The sequence below is a fragment of the Apium graveolens genome, chromosome 3 (assembly GCF_009905375.1).
Source record: "Apium graveolens cultivar Ventura chromosome 3, ASM990537v1, whole genome shotgun sequence".
Lineage (NCBI taxonomy): Eukaryota > Viridiplantae > Streptophyta > Magnoliopsida > Apiales > Apiaceae > Apium > Apium graveolens.
The window spans coordinates 35854736-35860735 of record NC_133649.1 but is presented as its reverse complement, the minus strand read 5'-3'; positions in this window follow the sequence as shown (position 1 = coordinate 35860735).

Sequence of the window (6000 nt, the reverse complement as noted above, 5' to 3'; positions counted from 1 at the left end):
CAAAACAGGGACGTTTAAAATTGCAACACCTAACTGGATTGTATTGGACAGAGGAATGAAGAAACATGTGATTGGACCTAGCTGTTAGGTTTTATATTTTGTCTTATTTCACATGTATCTTGGTGGTATATAAACCAAGAGTAGCAAGTGTTTAAAAATTAAGCATTACATTTTTTTAGAACAACAGAGCAAGAAAGCTATATCCTTAGTCTCTAGAGTCCAAGTTTGTAAACACTTGTAAGCAGCTGTATGCTATTAGCATCACATAGTAATCTTCTCAATATCTATCGCTGGTGGGAATATCAATCCACTAGGAAGTTTTTAAATACTTGTTTATTTACTTTGTGTTCTTGAATACTATTATTATTTATCCGCACTCAAACATATTCAAACATAGTTATATATTTTAGTAAGAGGTTTTCAAAGTTTTAAAAAGTAACTAGAATTCCATTCAACCCATCCCTTCTGTAATTCTGTTGATAGATTGTTAGGGAATAATAAGAAGAAAATTTGATGGATGCTTGAAGCACGCACATAGCCAACGCCCAAAGGCAGTTCCTAATAATAACCATAAGTTACTTCATGTGGTGGATTGAGGCTAAACACATAGTTATGATAACCACCAAGCAAGTGACACAATTTCTGTGAGAAAGTGTGATACACAAATATGGACTTCCGTGAATCCCAATGGCCGATGATGAACATCAGCTCAATAATAAAGATTTTAAAAAAATACAAACAAATAATTATGAGGAGAATAACCGTGATTCCTACTTCATGCTTGTCCAAAGTGAATAAGCAAGCCAAAACAGCCATGTGAATAGTCCTTGATGGACTGAAGAAGAGGATCGAATATTCGAGAAATACTTCAGCGGACTATCTACTTCCCATATCATGGGTGAATCGTGCCACTTATAAAGTAAATGCATGAGTTACGTCATTCTTGTTAATATATATAGATAAGGTTGTGATGCCCTTTGGAATCACTTCATCCCAAGGGTCGAGGCCTTTGAGTCCAAGAAGAACGAAGAAGACATGACACATGCTCTAAATTTGATTAAGCCAAAACTGGGATTGCTGAGGATCAGATATAAGTTTCTTATAACGCAAGAAGTAAAAAAAATATTTTATTGACAATTGGCATTACTCACTAGAGAGATTAATGCACCCGGAGTTGGGAAGAAAGGAAAGTCGAATCCCATGTTTTGAAGGGCCGCGTCTAGTCAAGAATAGTCAAGAACAGAACTAGGATGAGGCTCTTACAAGATTAAAAATGTTTAAAGAAATTATACTTAACATACTTTAAACCTGGGGGTTTAATTAAATCAAGCATCCAAATAGGACAATGCACTTAGTCAGATGAACTAAAAAAAAGGGGGCTCGTACATGCCACGTTCCATCCAGTTGAAAGGCTTGCAGCTCATAATTCGGGATTCCTGATCTAAGATTTAGGACTCGGGGTCCGAGGGGTCAGGATTCCCAATCTAAAGATTTAGGATTCGTGGTCTAAGGGGTCAAGATTCCTGATCTAAATTATGAATCGTTCGATCAAGGGGTTAGAATCCTGATCCAAGGGGTCAGGATTCCTGATCTAAATTGTGAATCGTTCGACCAGGAGTCAGAATCCTCTAGTTGAAGGCCAGGAGAAGGCACGTTTCGTCCAAGCAAACGCTCGTAGAGACATAATTTTATCCTATTAAGGGATCAAGGATTGCAAGTGGCAATAGGAGAATGCTATTATAAGTTAGAGCCTAGAATAAGCTTCGATTTGATATATTATAAGCTCAAATCGGGAAAATGAGCAAAAAGTTATGGCTATTGAAAGGCTTGCAGCTCGTAATTCGGGATTCCTGATCTAAGATTTTGGACTCGGGGTCCGAGGGGTCAGGATTCCTGATCTAAAGATTTAGGATTCGGGGTCTAAGGGGTCGGGATTCCTGTTCTAAATTGTGACTCGTTCAACAGGGGTCAGAATCCCGATCCAAGGGGTCAAGATTCCTGATCTAAATTGTGAATCGTCCGATCAGGGGTCAGAATCATAGCCCAAGGGGTCGGGATTCCTAATCTAAATTGTGAATAGTTCGACCAGGGGTCAGAATCCTGGTCCAAGGGGTCGGGATTCCTGATCAATATTGTGAATCGTTCGGCTTTGGGTCAGATGCCTGGTCCAAGGAGTTAGGATTCCTGATCTAAATTGTGAATTGTTCGACCAGGATCCTGACCGAACGGATCCTGGTCGAAAATCACACGACCAAGACAAATCAGTTCATAATTCGGCCAGCATCCTGGTCAAAGGGGGATATCTGCAAAAAAAATTTGAATATAAATAATTCAAGATTTTTAACCCGATTTGGGATATTATTCGGAAAATTTTATTCGAGTTGAATTTTATTCAAGATTTTTATAGCCCGGTTTAGGTTATTATTCGGAAAATTTTATCCGAGTTGTATTTTATTCCAGATTTTTTAACCCGGTTTGGGCTATTATTCGGAAAACTTTATCCAAGTGGATTTTATTCGAGAATATTTTAACCCGATTTGGGCTATTATTTGGAAAGTTTTATCCGACTTGAATTTTATTCGAGAATTTTTAATCCGGTTTGGGCTATTATCGAAAAATATTTTATGCGGAGGGACCATATAAAAAAAATTATCCGGGTAGGACACATTGACATGGGGCTCATATTATTCAAAATATTGAATAAAATTATTATTATTATTTTTTAATAATAATATTATAAAAAAGGTGAAATAAAAATAAAATTTGTCGGCCAAAATCATGACTGTGGGTGTCCCAGTCGAAATCACCACGACTAGGACAAATGAAGGGTAATTCGATCCGTAAGTGGGAAAACGCAAATTGGGGTAGTGCAACTTGGGGTACCAAGTTGCACTACCTATACAATACGACCCCTGAAATTTTTAAAGGTACGACTTTGACCCTGAATTTGAGAATTTACAAATTTGATGCTAAAATTATTTAAATTTACAAATAAGTCCTCGAAGATTTAGAAAAATTCCTAAAATATTAGAAAAATCACGAAAAATACCCGGAGGTACGGAAAAAATTCTAAATATTAAGAAAAATAATAAAAAATACTCGGAAGTACGGAAAAATTCCTAAAATATTAGAAAAATTTAGGAAAAAATACCCAGAGGTACGGAACAATTCCTAAATATTAGGAAAAATTATGGAAAATACCCGGAGGTAATGAAAAATTTCTAACATATTAGGAAAATCAAGATAAATACCCGGAGGTGTAAAACATTCTGAAAATATTATAAAAAATTACGGAAAATACCCGGAGGTACGGAGATATTTCTAAAATATTAGGAGTAATCAAGAAAAATACCCGGAGGTACGGAGATATTCCTAAAATATTAGTAAAAATCACGAAAAATACCTGGAGGTACGGAAAAATTCCTAAAATATTAGTAAAAATTACGGAAAACATATGGAGGTACGGAAAAAAAATCCTAAAATATTAGAAAAAAATTATGAAAAATACCAATATTAGGAAAAATTAGGAAAAATATATGGAGATATTAAAAAATTCTTAAAAATTTAGGAAAAATACTTGTGAGTACAAGATAATCTCCGAAAAATAGGAATAAGGTAAGAAAATAAGTATGGAAAATTATGACAATTCCAGAAAATATCTTGAAGTCCCGGATAAGGCAAATCATTGTAAATATTTAGGTTGCTCCACATTTTAGGCTAAAAATGTTATCTTGGATAGGGTAAGAGATAACTTAACTTCTACGAAACATCGAGTGTGTTTCCCAGAAGTGGGGGGGGAGAAATGACAGGAAATAAAAATAATCCTAATTGCGGAGTTAATTTTGCATTAATTAGACCTAATTTGGTTCAACGGAAAATTCCAATAAATAAGGCCCAAACCCCTAATTATTTATTAATTTTGTAATTAATAAAAAGGCTAATTAAATAATTCAATAAATGTGTTCAAATAAGTAACTACTTCTATAAGAAGTAGCCTCCAAGCAACCTAAATTCAGAAATAAACTTATTCCTACTTTCTAGGACTCCAAAGTCGAATCAGAGGTGGAGACTTTCCCACCAAGTCTCCCAATTCTACCATAATTTCTAGACTCTCAACGTTTATATAAAGGTTCTTACCTTTTCAAATCGAAGGGACGTTTTTCTGGACAAGAACTCCATATGTCACCACTATGAAACCACATTTTGGAGCACAGCTCTAAGTATCGCGAAACCGCGAAGGCATCCTACAAGCCACGCGGTCATTACTAGGAATGCCGTTTTAGACTTACGCCTTGAAGGACATGAAAGTCACTACGTCCTTGATAAGCTCTCGCTGCCATAGCCTCGAGGGCAAGCATCACTAAGAACTACGTTTTGGCTTGATATTTGGCATACGCCAAAGTACGTAGGCATTTTATGAGGGCAGGTTCAAGCCACGAAACACAAGTTAAAGTTTGAAACTTACACTACACCATAAGTGCTCAAATGCTATGCTCTTCTGTTGTTGCCTTATGTCAAAAAAGCGTTACATTTTCAATAATACAACACCAAGGGGTTTATATCTGCGACCGTTGCGTTAGAGGCCTAATGCAACGCTTTTTGGGGGTCTAGAACAACACAATAAGCATTGCCTAATAGATGTAATGCAACAATATATACATCAAATGCAACACCAAAAAGCATTGGTTGTGACATAAGCTGGATGTAAGACTCCATGTGTGGGGACCATATGAAGGCCATGTCAGCACGTGACACGTGGATGCCACATCAGTAGTGGGCCGCACACAAGCACTACGTCAGCAGCGGGCCCCACTAAAAATGCCACGTAAGCAGTGGGGGCCCACATGCCATGTAATATCCCATATTTTCATATATTATTTTTATAATTATTTGGATTTGTTTATGTGAATTTTGGTGAATTATCTGGTATTGGAAGTGGTGTTTGGGTGTGTATATGTGATTTTATTTGAGTATTTTAATTTTTATGTGCTCAGAATAAAATATAGATAATTGTGATAATTTTCTGATAATTTTTGGACTGTTAGATGATTTTATAATGATTTATGGATTTATTAATTATTTTCTGAATAATTACAAAACTATTTTATAAAGTCGGGAATCGTCCAACCTCAACTGTTTTTGCGTTTTTACAACCCGAAACTCTTCGGAAAACTCATTCCTAATCTAATATGGTAATTCCGGACATTTTCCGTGTTTTGACTTTTTCGATCCGGATTACGGTTTGACCTGTGCGCGTCCCGGCGCAAAATTTTCGATACGCTAATCATTTCGGTAGATCAATAAAACCCTTATTCTCGAGAGACGAGATATATTTACAATATTTTCTCATAGAGTGTTTTATAAGAAGTTCAGTTTTGATAATTATCCAAATCTGGTATTAAATTGTATCGTTATATAGTTACTTAGCGGCTAACTAATCTATTTTTGGATCCGATATATAAGTGTAAATTCAGTATTAAATTCCAGAATATTTTAAAAATCATGAAACTTATATTTTATTAGTATTTGAATATTTCGAGAATTTTAAAATTATTTCGAAAAATTTTCGGGTTATATTTACCCGCACGTTTGTTCGTTAAATCATAAAATACGGATATGACACGCGATTTATAAATGTTTTAAAATTATGAAAATTTTATTTTATTAGTTTTTAAAATATTCCGAGAATTTTAGAAATATTTCAGTTTCAAAAAAATTATCGGATCGGACCCCTATCGGGATGTCAAACCCCACAAAAATCAGATTTTTATTTTTATAAAATTGGGGGACTTCCAAATATTTTATATTTTTGCATTTTTGAAATATTCATAATTTTTAGGATATTTTGATATAAATTTTATATTTATTTGATTCAATATTATTCCCCGCTAATTATTAATTCTGGGCTAATTTTGATTATATTGTATTGATTTTAGTTATAAAAAAAAACAAAAAAACAAAAAAAACACCTAAAACTACCCGCACCCCTCCACTTATCCT